The sequence below is a fragment of the Cebus imitator genome, unplaced genomic scaffold (genome assembly GCF_001604975.1).
Source record: "Cebus imitator isolate Cc_AM_T3 unplaced genomic scaffold, Cebus_imitator-1.0 Scaffold196, whole genome shotgun sequence".
In the NCBI taxonomy this organism is placed as follows: Eukaryota; Metazoa; Chordata; class Mammalia; order Primates; family Cebidae; genus Cebus; species Cebus imitator.
This window is the reverse complement of record NW_016107511.1, coordinates 425,172-441,870: the sequence shown is the minus strand read 5'-3', so window position 1 is coordinate 441,870 and position 16,699 is coordinate 425,172. Positions and strand designations below refer to the sequence as shown.

General features: G+C 45.3%; 1 protein-coding gene across 3 annotated transcripts in view; it reads right to left on the bottom strand.

Annotated features, from left to right (window-relative positions):
• Positions 1 to 16,699, bottom strand: part of DAPK1 (death associated protein kinase 1) — a 212,137-nt gene that overhangs the window by 134,057 nt on the left and 61,381 nt on the right. The gene's annotated exons all lie outside the window — the stretch shown is intronic.

Here is a 16,699-nt window from a genome sequence, read left to right as displayed (position 1 = left end):
ACACGGTAATTCATCATTAACAGGCAGCTCGTGAGTGGTGGAGGCCAAAATGCAGCTAAGCCGTGCCAGTCACCCAAGCCTGCTTTCCTTCCTCCAAGAACAAATATACTTGGCAAGATAAAACCGTCCCTAGAAGCGAACATGCTGCCTGAAGAGACATGACTTAGATGACAGCAGAAAACATAAGAGCAAACATAGGAGTCCACTGGGCTTTGTTTTTTATTCCTATAATTATTAGTACAGATAAGTAACACACTCGGCCGAGCGCGGTGGCTCACCCCTGTAATCCCAGCACTTTGGGAGGCCGAGGCAGGTGGATCATGAGATCAGGAGATCGAGACCATCCTGGCCAACATGGTGAAATCCCGTCCCTACTAATAATACAAAAATTAGCTGGGCGTGGTGTCCTAGTCCCTGCTACTCGGGAGGCTGAGGCAGAACTCCTTGAACCCAGGAGATGGAGATTGCAGTGAGCCGAGATTGTGCCACTGTACTCCAGCCTGGGTGACAGAGCAAGACTCCATCTCAAAAAAAAAGAGGAAGAAGAAGTAACACATTCACTACAGGAAGACATTTGTTCAGCTTGCCTTTAGCACAAACTCAAACACATTTGCATTAACTCTGACCCATGTGTATGTGTGTACGTGTATATGTGTGTATGTGTGTACGTGTGTGTGTGTATGTGTGTGTGTGTATGAAGAATGAGCTCATCACAGTCCACTCAAGTTTGGAATGCTGAACGCTAACATTAAAGAGATGATCACGCTGAGACATCTGACTACTGCTAACCTGAGCTGGTAAGAGAAAAAGCAAAACACTGAACCACGGAAGGCATTTGTAGGACGTGAGATTTGGCTTCCTGGGTTTCAGGACTTCACTGCATTCACAGCCTTCCTCCCAGGTGTGGCTGTGTCTGTCGTGGGCCCCATATGGTAAAAATTCCATCTGTACCTTCTGTTTGGCCCTAGATTTCCCTCGCCAGGGAGCTCCTTAATGCCTGAGAATGTGACGATTGTTTTGTTCGAGTTTGGGATGATTAGACTGAAGAAAATTATTCCTATTTTTCTACCATTCTTGGTACATTCTCTTCTGAAGGGAATACTTTGTGTTGGCTGTTAGGTCAAAAAAAGTTGGGAGGGAGAGAGAACGTTCAGCCCACTTATGAGTCTTCATCTATGAAGAAATTTGGAAAATTTCCACTCAGCCCTGCACTAGCTCTCAAAATCTATTTGATTCTCAACATTTAAATAATATTGACGCCGCTCCTCAAATTACTCCTCTGTAACTCCCATGGAGGAACAGTGACATGCCTGGGACTTCCAGCTCCAGGCTTTGGTTTTTTGAAATCGGGATCTCAGAACCCACATGCTCCTTAACGTTCCTTGCCCTCACCACACCCCATAAAGCAGCCAATGCTGACACAGACCCATCCACTCCTTCTGGTGCTGAGGCGAGGCCCATTTTTCTAATCCTGCTGTGGTTGTTGCTGTGAAGCTCTTCGCCTAGCTCCAAACACACGTGCACATCCCCAGCAAGCTGAGGCTGGAATGAGAGAGCGGCTATGAATGTATGCATCTTGCCTTCTACCTTTATTTCATATTTTATTTTATTTGTTTTCTGAGACTGAGTCTTGCTTTGTTGCCCAGGCTGGAGTGCAGTGGTGTAATCTTGGCTCAATGCAGCCTCCACCTCCTGGGTTCAAGTGATTCTCCTGCCTCAGCCTCCTGAGTAGCTGGGACTACAGATGCACACCACCAGGCCCGGCTAATTTTCTTTGTATTTTTAGTAGAGATGGGGGTTCACCATGTTGGCCAGGCTGCTCTCAAACTCCCGACCTCAGTTGATTTGCCCACCTTGGCCTCCCAAAGTGCTGGGATTACAGGCAAGAGCCACCATGTCTGGCCACCTTCTATCTTTAAACTTAGATGACTGTCAGCAGTTTTCTTCTTATATTTGCACGCCATGCCAGCTGTAATTAATTAAATTATTAAGCCATGGTTGATTAATATCACTTCTAAGCGCCAGCTCTGCCACTTCTAAGAGATCCAGCATGACTACAAACCTCCTGTGATATATAGAAAATGGCCGGGAAGCATCTGTTGGAAATATTTGGACCAAATCCAAACATTACCTAGGTTTGAATGACCTTAAGACCCTGGTGAGGCAGAGACAGTAGTTGTTTATCCCAATATTTGATCTTCACTGTGTCTTGGGTCCTAGAATTACCAATTTTTAGCTGAGAATCTGCCATTTGGTATAAAGACTACTTTTCCTAATCTTCCTTATGGCCACATAACTAGCTAGCAGCAGCCATGTTGGTATGTTCTGACCAATAGAATTGTAAACAGAATTATTGTGTCCAATATCCAAAGAACGTCTTTCATGGGAAAGGACATGCCTTTCCTTCTCTCTTCTTTCTTGGGCCACGAAGTCAAAGTCTTATGCTTAGGATAGCAGAGTGGCATAATAAAAGGAGCCAAAGTCTTTGATATCACAGAGCTGTCGTACCAGCCTGGACTCCTTCTATGTGACATAGAAATAAACTCCTATTTTTTTAAGTCGTTATTATTTGACCTTTTATGTCACAAGCAGCCCAAACTAATCCTTACCATTTAGTAACGAAAATATCTCTAAAGAAACCTTCAAAACTTCAAAAGATCAAAGGTGAGCTTGCATTAGAATTATTGAGATAAGGGCCATTAAGTGAAGCCCACAAGACCATTTCTCACAGCTTGGTCAATTACTGGACACTGGCTCCCCAGCCTGGTCAATTCCTGACACTTGGAGTACTGGAGCTTTGTAGAAGTAACCAGAGAAGAAGATCAGAGTCCTGAGATGACAGGACCCTGACATAAAGTGATGACTGCAGTTGGAGACACTTTCTTCTTCCAGAAGTCTGATCCTTGGTGGTCAGGAAGAGGCAGCACAGCACAGCGTGTTGGGGAAGCCCTCAGCTGTGCTATCCTTCTCCGCAAACACAGCAAGCCTCCTTCAGAGCCACATATCCCCATTCTTTCAAACTTGCCCTTCCCTCCCTCCCTGCTCCTTCTCCCATCATCTCTGGATGTTCTATTACTATACGGCTGTGTGCAAAGGACAGAAAGCCAGTGTCACCATCTCTCCAGGGAGCAGGGTTTCCATCCAGGAGAGACAGAGCTTTAGTGCCTCCTATGAGAAATGTGTAGTGCACAATGTGCTCGCCTGGAGGAAGACCAGGCTCAGGTTACAAGGCAGGAAATGAAGCTCATTCCCCTGGGCTTCCAAGGTGGGTTGTCAGCTGTGGCAGATGTCAGCGAGAAGGAAAGACATGCACTTGTGCACATCTTTCAGCGCCTGATGCCATTTAACATGCAGTCAGAGGTATTAGGAGGCGGGAAGACGTCCCGGACCCCAGGAGGCTGGGTGCCGTCCGTGTGGCCTTGCAGAGATCACAGGTACTCTTAGGACCCCAGTTTGCTCAGTGTTTTGTAAAAGCAAAACTCCTGTCTTCAGAATCAGCAGCATCTGGAAGGTGGGAGGAGAGCTGTGTGTTTCAGAATCCCAGCCAGGCTTGACAATCTCTAGCTTAGAACCTTACCACCCAATGTGTTCTGTGGGCCAGCAGCATGGGGTTCATCTGGATGTGTGTTTTAAAGGCAGAATCTCAGTCCCCTCCCAGACCGACAGCGTTAGGCTGCTTTTGCAACGCAAGAAAGAAATACCTGATGAGGGGTAAAGTACAAATAAAAGAAGTTTAATTGGCTCACAATTCTGCAGGCTACACAAGCACGGCACTGGCATCTGCTTGGCTTCTGGGGTGGCCTCAGGGAGCCTTTACTCTGGGTGGAAGGTGAAGTGGGAGCAGGCACTTCACATGGGGAGAGCACAAACAAGGTGAGAGGAGGAACTCCACGCTTTTCAGCAACCAGATCTCACCACAACTCACTATCACCAGGACAGCACCAAGACAGGAGAGATCCGCCCTCATGACCCAAACACCTGCCACCAGGACAGCACCAAGACAGGAGAGATCCGCCCTCATGACCCAAACACCTGCCACCAGGACAGCACCAAGACAGGAGAGATCCGCCCTCATGGCCCAAACACCTCCCACCAGGCCCCACCTCCAACATGGGCGATTACAATTCACCATGAGACCTGGGAGGGGAAAAATATCCAGACAATATTACCTACTGAATTGGAATCTGCCTGATGCTCAGGTGACTCATAAGCACATTGAATTTTGAGAAGAGCTGGCTCCCATCGATAATGGCAGGACTACAAGGAGAATATAATATATTTAGTAGCCATTGTCATTCAACTCAGTCTAAATACTTGCTCTTCATTTGCTTCATTTAAAAAATAAGGGATTCTTACTATGAGGATTAAAAGTGTTAGCGCGTAAATGGCATGGGGCGGTGTGAGAGGTTATTGAATGCTAGCTTTGCTTTTGCTGCTACTACTATGATAATTAGCTGCTGTATTCAATCAGTCTAGATTTACCAAAACTCAAGATAACAACTGAGGGATGGGAGTTTCCAATCCTGAAGCGAGTCTTTCTACTTGTGACTTTTTAATTCCCAGCCCTTAGCATGACATTATCCTCCACAGTGAATAAACAACACTTAAAAGTTGGCCTTGGCTGATCCGTAAAAGCAAAAGCCCTGGAAGAAAGATCTCTGGGACTCCAGGGTCTGTAACCAAAGAGCTGGCTCCAGCCAACAGCAAAGCCAACCACTTAGCCCCTCAGAAGGAGAGAGGCCTCCAACCCCCACATCCCCATCCCCGGGGATACAGGGGTACCACCTTCCGGTGAGAGAATAATCAAGGGTGTCCCCCAAAACTACGAAGGCCCCAAACCCTCTCATTGGCACACATGCACTGCCCGCAGATCACTGTGTAAGGAAAGTGTGCAAATGCTCTCTACATGGTGTCAGCTGAAGCTGGGTTGCTGGCAGACAGATGGACAGCCGCAGGAATCCGCCATCAATTTGTGTCACTGGAACGTTTGCAAGGAGACAGATCAAATGAGAGAACCAAATCCTCTCCATTCCCCTTTCCATCTCCTCCTGCTTTGCTTCTGGTCTTTGTGTGTGTGTGTGTGTGTGTGTGTACGCATGTGTGCATATGTGTGTTGGGGGTGGGGGTGGGGCCTAGGCTCTGGGTCTCTTCACAAGAAGCCAGGTCCCCACAGAGCCAAGTTCCCCTCATTTTTAAGCTCCAGGAGAGCCCAGTCCATGGATGACAATTGCACAGGCAAACACCAGCAACAGTGCAGACACTTGCTCCGGGGTTCCCAGCGACATGGACTCTGCAGAGAGAAACAGTGGGTAGGAGCCTGGGGTCTCCCATCTTGTCCTTAGGTAATGGCTTTTGTTCCCAGGGTACAATCAAGTCACTGTTTCCTTAGTGTGTGTGTACAGAATACACAATGCCTTCTATTCTCCAGGCCTAAAGAAAACAGGCGTTGGCATGAGGCATCCACATTTTCTTTAATGAACTAAACAGCCCAACCTGAAATTCAAGTGCTAAACTTTCAAGAGCAAACAAAAGGCTCGTGTTCCAGTCCAGTTCACTGAAACCAAGTGACTTTTGTATCAGCCTCAAATCCCGGAGGTGCTTACTTTCTTATTCTTCTCTTATGAGCATGGTTAGGGGTCAGTTCCACATGTAAGCAAGGGAAGCAAACTGAGCATATGACACTTCAGATGGGAAGAAAGAAAATCTCTGAGACTCTTACTCGGCACCCTATGTGTATCCAAATGGTTTCTCTCTCTGCTGTCCTTGAAATCTGGGGAATCAGGCATTTTGAACAGCTGAACAGCCAATTCAATCTTTGGAATGAAATCTGCCAAATCACTGCCACAAATGATGACTCCGTCCTATAAAGAATTCCCTAAGAAGTGCACGTGAGGGTGAAGCCAGATTTCACTCCTCAAGCAGTCCCTTGCTTGTCCCTTCCCTCGGCAGAACTGTAGTCTATGACAGTCTAGGTGTCACATAGACTACAGTTCTGCCTAGGAAAACATGTATTATTTATAAGAGGCGCAACTGGCTGTTTTGGGTTTTTTTGCATAACAAAATAATAAAAAGAACGGGAAAGCTCATGTCCTAACCTGGGGGTGAGCTTCTCCAAGGTAAAGCAGAGTATTTGATGATATAAAAAGAAGCATGTGGCAGATTTACATCGAAGCCATTTTAAGATGTTATAAAATTGGTTCCCTAAACATAATTTTTCTCTTCTTTGCTAATTGACAACTTGCAGTACCTCTCCGTGTTAATAATTAGCCAAGGTTGGAGTCAGAAGTGACATTTCTATTAGACAGAGAGGCGTAAACAGAGCAAGAATGAAGCGTGTCTTGTGTACATATGGGAGGGAAAATGAGGTCAAGAGTCCATAAAAGCTTTGGTAATATTTGATCAGCAGTGTTTGTGCCTTCTCTTTCCTGAACTGCAACTAACAGAAATTTTTCTCTTATCGAAAAATGGTAAAAGAAAAAAAATAGAAAGTGACTCAGTTATGCAAACTTCAAGATAAGGTGTAAAAGAATCTGATGCAGGAAAAAACACACATTGCTTTTGTCTTACAAGCATTTATAGCTCATTAAGACTCAGAAACACAAACATAATAAGACCAGAAATAAAATCGTGACATTCAGAAGTCTGGAAGTAGTCATTTATGGTGATTTCTTTAATCTGAAAATAATACCAAAAACTTCATTTACCATTTTAGTGAAAGTTGTTTTCTGAAGTTTTGAAAATAAAGGAAGAGGACAAATAGTTCTCAGCCTTGAATTTACAGCTGTTTGGCACCACTTCCAGAAACCACCATTCCAGCCAAGAAACTTCACGCAAGATTAATGGACTGGAAGACCTCTTGTAGGGAAAGCCTGGGTTTAACCGAAAGGCGCTGCTACACACACAGATGCATCCATGTTGACACTGCCGGGATCCAGTTCTGCACCTACTTCCTCTGAAAAATACAGCCTATCGCCTGAATTCTCCTGCAGTGAGAACTTAGGTAATCACACGTTTTGAGCCTAAATTGATATCCTTTTCAGGAAATCGATTTCCCATTCAACTGCTTGTCAAAAGCAGGACACTAAAGTATTGATATTTACTAATTCAAATAATGAAATAACCCATCTGTGTATTTCTATATGGGCACCTGCGATGAAGCACATAAGCCAATGATCACCTGAGTCTCGCTGGAGGTAGAGCTTTTAAAAATAGATTCTGGGCTCCCCCTTAAATTCTGGATTCAGTCCATAAGACAAAGCCCAGGAATCTGCATTTTAATGAGCTCCTGGGTGCTTCTGATGCACTGTAAAGTCTAAAACTCACAGACTGGAGTAGTAACTCTCAACCATCGTCAGCCGGGGAGCTGTTGAAAGTCCAGATGCCCTCACCAGATTCCACACCAATTAAATCCTAATCTCCGAGGCTGAACCCAGGTACAGGCAGTGTAAAGTTCACAGGGATTCCCCAAGCAGCCAAGGCTGAGAATCACTGAGGTCAGTGGAAAGGGTTACTACTTATTAAAAAACCATACGTTACCTGGAGAATTTCCTCTATCAAGAGAATCTGCCTCCCCCGACACCTCCAGTATTTTTAAATCACTTTTACTAAGTTAGTTGGATTCTGTATTCCTCTAAAATTCCTTTCTCGGTATAAAGCCTGCTCATCACATTAGACCATCACACGAGGACAAGAACTGAGCTCTTTACTGTGGACAGCTCCCCCTTCCCACCCAGGGAGTAAATGATCAAGGCCTGCAATTTGAAGGTGGACCTGTTTTGCAACAGCCCCAACACTATATGGTTCAGATATCTATTACCCACTCTGCAAGATTTTTAGAAAATGATTTGTAATGACTTGGGTGCATCACACAAGATACATGTGACAGCCTTCCCCTTCCATATCCTAGAGGGTTGTCACCTTGTGCAGAGAGGACAGAGGAGGCACAGTCAGGCTGCAAGGTGACACCATCCACACTGCAACCCACTTTCCCACTGTCTTTAGCCAACATTCCTTGAAGCTGGGGATCCCGGAGCAGGCACAAGAAGATGCCTCCATGAAGAAACATCTCCCCCACGGACTGCATTAATTAGAAGCTAAATTGCTTCAACAGAACTCTTTTGAAAGGCAAGTGCTATCAAAAGAAGGCTCATTCACCAAGGAGTGTTGCTTTCATCCACTGATCACAACTGGAGTGCTATGTGGGATGGTGTTTGTTTGATCCAGAGCAATGGGCACAGTGTTTTGAAAAGAACTAAATCCACCGTCAATATTTTAAAACTCTAATTCCAAGCATTGCACGAAGACTTGGAAGAGCTGGCAGTGTTGGCCCGCGTCCTGCGGGCAGTCAGCGCCCAGTGCCTAGCGACTGCCCCTTCAGATGGCCCCATGCGCTCCAGCTGGACACAGGCCCGCAGCTCCCCAGTGCCTTATGCCTGGGCGGCTTCACTGCTCCTCACTGCTGTCTGCAGAGCCAACACTTCTTTCATCAGTAACTCACCCTAAAGGGGCAGAGCTGGTGACGGCTTTGTAATCACTGTTCTGGTCTTCTCATTGAGCCATGAGACCTTGGATAGTCTTCTTGGAGCCTTATTTTCCTTAGTGTTACTATTTCAACTGAAGAGCGGCAGCCTTTTTGGGGTGTCTATAAATATTATAAGGCACTGAAATTGAACAGAAAGCATTTGGAAATGATGGAGCAGTATGCTCATGGAAACCATCACTAGCCAATCCATGCAACACAGCGACTCAGAAACCTTGAGTCATGCTTGGGAGGGACGCCATGGAGGGAGGAGGTTTGGTGAGGTGGGGCTCCCTGACTCATTCGAAGGCAATCTGAGGAATCCAGGTGGTAGCCCTATCTCTAACACTGAGAAAAGCTTAATCCTAATGAGGGCTCCTAGCACGGCAGGCGTGCCAGAGGAAACCAACAGGTTGCAAGTTCTTGCATTCAAATGAAGAGGCTACAAAAAGCATCCTCACAACTGCCTAATTCCCTGGTCACTTCCAGTCTGACCCCTCCAGTTGTGAGCAGGGTCTCCTGATCCACACCTGGTCTTTCTCTAACAGGAAGAAATAGAGGAGGATGGAAAGACAAAGAGGAGGGGCAAAGACGTCACTTATTTCTTCCCCATTCCCGTCCCTACTCCCACCCCCCACAGACCTGTATCTCCTCTCCCTATATTATCAGTTTAGTAGGATATTTGCATTTTGGCAGGATTTCCCTTTTCCAGGGCCTATCAACTAAGTCGAGGAGACAGCAGATGGCCTGCTACACAGCTCATTTGAGTACATATTCGAGACAATAATCAGCTACAGATTGACTTGGCACCAGCCACCACGGAGGAGAGGCCAGGCATTTCGAAAGTCCACCACATTCTCATGACTTTGCCTTCACTTGCTTTGCCAATAGAAAGAGAATATTTTAATCTCACAATGATTTTGTTTTGGAAGGAACCCTAGATTTCATAAGCAGTCCATCTATATCTTCAGATGAACTGCCAACCAATGTGAATTCTGGGGAACTTCTCTGCATTAGCAACCCTTCATTAATAAGCGTTCCTGCTAGTTTTCTATGCAACCAGGGACCCGAATGTACAGATATCAGTTAATGCTCTTTCCATGGTGATTGTAAGGAGAGACATTGCCAATGCCCTGCCAAAACCCCCTGTATGCTGTGATAAAATTTGTTTCATCAGTGCAGTGATGTGTTCAGATATGGAAACATGGTTGGCCTGAGATGACCAGCTTGCTGGTGTTTGCTGCTTTCCTTTCATCCTTCCAAAAGCTCAACCAATGTGTCCAACCCATCCTTGTTCTTCTTATTCTGAATATCAGTCTACAATTTTGCTTTGTTTTATTTTGTTTTTGTATTAGTATTTGTCACAATCAGCTGGGTTTGGTCTATGCTAGTTCTGTAGTCATCACTACTTACATAATTGATTCTCCTCACCTTATTTTTGGTAGATCCTTTAACTAAGTCTGAGCTTATTTATTTAGAAAATCTCCTTACCAATAGCTATGTATCTCCCTCTACTTTTCCTCTTTAATTGGAGCATCTGGGGCATTGCTTATTGCCTCAATTTTTGGAGGCACTACCTTGTTGAGTCATATCATCTTGGAGATATGTAGATTCTACTTTCTTAAAGAACAAGAATGGCTTAATAATTGACTACAACTCTACAATGAGATAGCGGAGATGCAGTTCCAAGAACTCTTAATGAAATGCTGAGACAGAGAGACAGAAGTTCAAATCTCAGCACTGCCACTAGATGCTGTATGACCTTAGGCAAGGTGCTTACCTTCTCTGGGTCTCAGTTTCATCACTGGCAAAATAGAATAATGCTGACCTCTTAGGGTTCTTGGAAGAATGAAATGAGATAACACATGTAAAGAGCTTAGCACAGTGCCTGCCATATGGTAAAGATAAGTGTTCATGTACAAATAGGAGTAGCAAGTAGCAATAATAAACATAATAGCAGCAGTGGAAACAGGAAGACAAAAGAAAGAGAGGGAAAAGAACAGTAGATTTAAAATGGTAGGTCTGGGTTCAAGCCCAAACCTCTGGTTTTAAGAAGTCAGATTTGAGTTCCTCATCATTTTACTTCTTTTCTAAACAGAGAACATCACACATTCAGCCTTCTTTGGAGGTCCAGGAGCTCAGAAGGTAAATCCCTTCAATCTGTAACCCGAGTTAGTGCCATGCTTGCCTTTCTCCACTTGACCTGCTGCAATGACCTGCAGCGAGGCATTTCACCATTCCCGGCTTTACTTTCCCTAAGTATAAAATAGTGGGTATTGGAAGATGATCCCTTGAGCTCCTCTGCCTTGGCTCCTGAGAGCTGCATCCTCAAGTCAGATTCTGCTCTGGACAGAGGATGAGGCTGTGATTCTTCAGTGTTTTGCTTCAACCCCTCAGAGAAGCTCCCAGAGGCAGAGTTGTCTCCCTGAGTTCTGTCTCACGTTCTTCTTTCTCTACAGCCTCGACCCTCCTTTTCATGCTCTCACCTGTTCGCCTTCCAGGCTGCCGGGACCTCTGCAACATCCTGGGAGTAACCAAGGAGCCGTGGTGGTGCTTTCTGGAGCACCCGTGACCTCAGGCCCTTTGAGATCCTTTGTGAAAAGTCTTCCTGGGAATTTCCATGGCACATTGTCTGCCAGCGCTCAGCAAATGTGGATAGGGTCTTCCTGGTAAGCATCGTTTTCCCAGACATAGTGAAGAGCACCTGCCTTTGGCCAAAACCAATGAAGAAATGAACCCACAGGGCCATCAGCTCTTCCTCTTCGGAAATCCAAGCGCCTTTATTGCTTCTACCACATGTGAAAACTGGAATCAGAAGAGCCAGTGGCACTGGGTATAGTTTGAATGTATCCCCCAAGTTGATGTGTTAAAAATTTAATCCCCAATGCAACAGTGTTGAGAGGTGAGACCTTTAGAGGTGATTAGGTCATGAGGGCTCTGCTTCACGAATGAATTCATGCAGTTATTGTGGGAGCTGGTTCCAGATTAAAAGGATGAGTTTACCTTGCTTTCCCTCTCTCTTTTTTTTCCTCAATCTCTCTCTCTCTTCCTCCCTCCCTCCCTTTTTCTCCTTCCTCCTCTTCTCTCTCTCTCCCTGCCACCCCATCCCTCTTGCTTTCTGCCATGAAATTACACAGTAGGAAGGCCATAGCCAGATGCTGGTGACATGGTCTTGGACCTCCCAGCCTCCAGAACCATAAGTAAAATAAACTTCTATAGTTCGTAAATTACCCATTCCCAAGTATTCTACTATAGCAGCAAAAAGTAGACGAAGACAGCAATCCTTATTTCCCAGAGAACAAAAACGAGCCTTAAGTGTTGAGTCATTTGTCACATATGCCTCAGTAAACAGGACTGCCAGGACTGGTCAGCCATACCCCCTGACTCCCAGTACAGTGCTCATGATCACACAGTAGTTATTCTGTATGCCTTGTCACCCAATGACCCACCGTGCCTACTGTGTGCCAGGATCAGAGTCGGGGCCCAAGAGCCAGTGGAGAGAAAACAGACTCTTCTCCTGCAGAGGTCGGCATCAGAATAATCTATAAACAAATCAGCACAGTGCAATACAGAAAGTAAAGTGCCAGTAACACAGATGTGTATGGAGGGCTCCAGGGGGATTCTGGAGAAGCACCTGGAATTTGAAGATAGGACAAAGAAGCTCCAAGGAGGAAAAGGGGAGACAGGCATCCTAAACTAAATAAAGAACATATCCAAAATGGTGCCAAAATCCATGCCATTGTGGGGAATGGCAAGAAGGTCTGTGTGGCCGTCACAGAGGGGCTGAGCAGGGAGTGGACATTGATCATCCATTGCTTACGAACACACCACTCCAACCATAGGGACCCAAATGGCAATCATTCATGTGCTCATAACTCTGTGGGTTGTAACATGGGCTGGGCTCAGCTGGGCAGGTTGTCTGCTCCTCCTGGTGCTGGCTAGGCTCAGTTATGTGTCTGCGATCTAGGGGAGGAGGGGTGCTGGCTGGCCTCTCGCTTCACATGGCCTCTCATCCTCCAGGAGGCTTGACAGAGCATCTTTATATGACAGCAAAATGTCCTACAAGGGCAAGGTCTAGCCTTGGACATCACACATATCTCTCTGCAAGACTGCTGGGCAGTGCAAGTCACAAGGCCAGCCTCAATTCAGAGAATAGGAGGAGTCAAGCCAAGATGCAACAGGGAGGCACAGTTCCCTGGGACCATGAACACTACAACCCACCCCAGAGTGGAAGGAAATGGTGTCAGTGCAGGTGTTCACACTATATCTTCCAAATTGGAGTGTGAACTCCTTAAACTCAAAAGCATTCAAGGAGCTTAAAATCATATTTATCTTTGTGCCCTGAACTGCAACTGCCATAATTCTTTCTCACACAGTATGTGTTTAATAAATTTGTGTGGATTGATTGACTAAATTCTCACAAATGCATATACTGATACGTTTAGGAATTGGAGTTTACCAGGAGAGACTGCCCAAAGGTACAGTTACTAAAGAACAAAAAGTCTCTTTTGCTTACAAAATGCTTCTAGACAACAGAATAGGAACACGATCTTTTCACAAAGAGGGACACAAGGTCTGCCCTGAAATTCACCATAACAAATCTCCAGGTGGATCATCACCCTCCTTCCATTATCCAACCTTCACTCCAAATCACATCATTTGTCATGAAGAAAGTAAAAAAGTTTAAGAGGTCAGCACTTGTTTTAGGTTCTATAAAAAAGCTGAGCAAGTCATCATGCCAGGGCAGAATCCTCTTTAAATCATTCCTTAAGCTTAATATACAGCAAACTGTCTTCACTCTGCAATGGCAGCAGACTTGCTTCAATCTGTCTTCCAGATGTGGGCACCTGACATGCTATTATTTGATGAGTTACACTTGGCAAGATTTATTTCCTTCTGGACATTGTGCTTTAAATTAAGCAAAACAGTATGTCAGGTGGTTACATGGACAATCTCAGCTTCCTTCAGGTGTAAATAATGTAGAGATTTTGAGTTAGAAAATGACTCAATTCCTAACATTCTTTTCCATAAAAATATTATGTAATTCTCTATCCAAATAACTACTGTGGCAGTGATAGTCATCAAATATTTCAGGGTCCTCTCCTTTCATCATGAGGTAGGAGAACACACCCATGCTTTCACATTGAGAGTGGCCATGTGACTTCTGGCCAATGAAAGTGGGCTCAACTCCTTGTGTTGGTCCTGGATGAAAGCCTTAAGAGCCAGTCCTTAATTTGTGACAGCCTCTTCCTCACCAATGTGACTGCAATTTTCCACACAGTGGAGGCTTCATTAGCTTCGGTCCTGGAGTTAAGACACATGAGGACAAGACTCCAACTAACTTATGTTCACTACTGGGGCTGTTTGTTACAGTGGCATGACTTTTCCCATCCTGACTCAATATAAAACTATGATGAACATATGGCTCATCCTCAACTGCTGTCTTTGTTCCATCACCTGAACCACAAAAAGGTAAAAACTGAAGACCACCAGGTGGATACAGAACTACAGGAGGCCTGCCCTGCACACCCTCTTCCCTCTTCCTACGAGAATCCCCACAGTACTCAGGGCATCGATGTGTCTCTTCTCCATGCTCTGGGGTGGAGTGAGGGTCCCTGTGTCAGTCGGGATGATGAGAAGTGCGCAGATCCCCTTGCAGGTAGCTCACAGGGATGCCCATTTAGGGGACCAGTGAAGCAGGAGTGCACCCCTTCTCCTTGCCTGAGCCCTGGGCCTGGTGGATGCAGCTCTGGCTGACACCCTAATGAGGGGCACAGAACCCAGGGGGGCCTGGGTCTCCAATGGCACTGAGGAGCTGCCATGTGAGCACTGTCCACACATGGCCCCACTTCTGGATGAGAAGAATATGAATCTTTAACTTGTGTAAACTGCTGTCTAAGGGGTTTCCATTTCTAGCACCCCAATGCAATGCCTATTGAACTTCCATGGAGCAGGGGAATCCCCCAGGGCAGGTCTGGGGAATTTCTTTATTCAATGGGAAGTTAATGACCCAGAGAAAATAAAAAATCAATGAAATGTTTCATTAGAATAAAAATGCACTCTGGCTAATGTATTTGGTGTATTTTGTAGCAATGATCGGGGAGGGCATAAAGGTGTAACTCCTGCCGTTCTTAAGACAGGAAATAAGCACAAACTACTCTTCATTTAATATATTAATGGTTCAGATATTTTAATTTCATATTATATATTGGGGAAATGAGGGAAAAGCAAAAAAGGTAAAAGAGAAAGGTACTCAAATGTCCGCTGATGGATGAATGAATACAGGCCATTTTATACACACAATGGAATAGTATGCAGACTTCAAAAAGGAAGTACATTCTGGCAGGGCGAGGTGGCTCACTCCGGTAATCCCAACGCTTTGGGAGGCCGAGGTGGATGGATCACCTGAGGTCAGGAATTCGAGACCAGGCTGGCCAACATGACAAAACCCTGTCTCTACTAAAAATACAAAAATTAGCCGAGCGTGGTGGCAGGTGCCTGTAATCCCAGCTACTTGGGAGGCTGAGGCAGAAGAATTGCTTGAACCCAAGAGGCGGAGGTTGTAGTGAGACAGATCATGCCATTGCACTCCAGCCTGGGAGACAGAGCAAGATTAAATTTAAAAAAAAAAAAAAAAAAAAAAAAAAAAAAAAAAAAAAAAAAAAAAAAAAAAAAAAAAAAAAATGAAGTACATTCTGACACATGCCTCAACATGGATTAACCTCAAGGACATCATCCTAAGTGAAGTAAGCAGGTCACAAAACACAAATATTGTATGATTCTACTCATGCGATATATGTAAAGTAGCCTAAATCACAGAAACAGAAAGTAGACTAGTATCTGCCAAGGGCTAGAGCAAGGGGAAACTTGTGTTTAATGGGCATAGAGTTTCAGTTTTGCAAGATCAAAAAGTTCTGGAGAAGTGTTGTACAACAATCAGTAGACCTGACACAATGAACTGTACGCTTCAAAATGGCAAATTTAATGTTATGTGATTGTAACCACATATTAAAATAAAGTTTCAAATAAATCTTAAAGTGTCAAGGGCAGGCTGGGCGTGGTGACTCATGCCTGTAATCTCAGTACTTTGGGCGGCCAAGGTAGGTGGATCACCTGAGGTCAGGAGCTCGAGACCAGCCTGGTCAACATGGGGAAACCCTGTCTCTACTAAAAAAAATACTAGGGAGGCTGAGACAGGAGAATAGCTTGAGCCTAGGAGGTGGAGGTTGTAGTGAGCTGAGATTGAGCCACTTTACTCCAACCTGGGCAACAGAGCAAGACTCCATCTTAAAACACATACACACACAGAAATAACAGAAAAAGAAAAAGATTCAAGGGAAGAGAAGAGAGAAGACCTCACAAACCAAGGAGGGGGGCAAAAGAAGCAGGTGGAGGCAGAGGAAGGGCAAGATAGAGGGCATGAAGGATAGGGGCTCTTATGAGGAGTGGGCATACAAATGTCTGGTGACACTGGATCACTCACTGGGGCATCAGGCATCAAAGGTATACACCAAAGTCCTTTCTAACATCCGAGACTGTTGCAGACATTTGCTGCTCACTGGTCTCAGTTCAAAAAGAACCACGGAGTGATTCTTGGAGTTCAGAGATTCTGACAGCCTGAGCTGCCCAATACCTAGGAGAAGCTCAGCAAAGATCTTTCAAATTAATCAATGACTAGATAGTGCTAATCAAGTTCAAGTCGTCCTACATCCTGCTTTTGAGAGTGTTCTGGGAGGGCCCACGGCTGCAGGGAAAGTCCAGCAGTAGCTACTAGTCATGGTACTAGTGAAATTTAACTTTAACTAAAATTTAAAAATATTAAAAATTTACCTTTTTGGAAACACTAATCACATTTCATGTGCTCAGCAATCACATGTGGCTAGCTATTACCACAATGGGCAGCACGGAACATTCCCATAACTGCAGAAAGGTCTATGCATAGCACTGGTTTAGATGCTACCCTACCCAACCCTACCCTACCCTACCCTGTCCTGCTCTACCCTGCCCTGCCCTGCCCTACTCAACCCTGCCCTACCCTACCTTACCCAACCCTTTCCTACCCAAATCTATCCAACCCTACCCTACCCTGCTCTACCCAACCCTACCCTACCCTACCCTGCCCTGCCCTGCCCTACCCTGCCCTGCCCTGCCCTACCCTGCCCTACCCTGCCCTGCCCTACC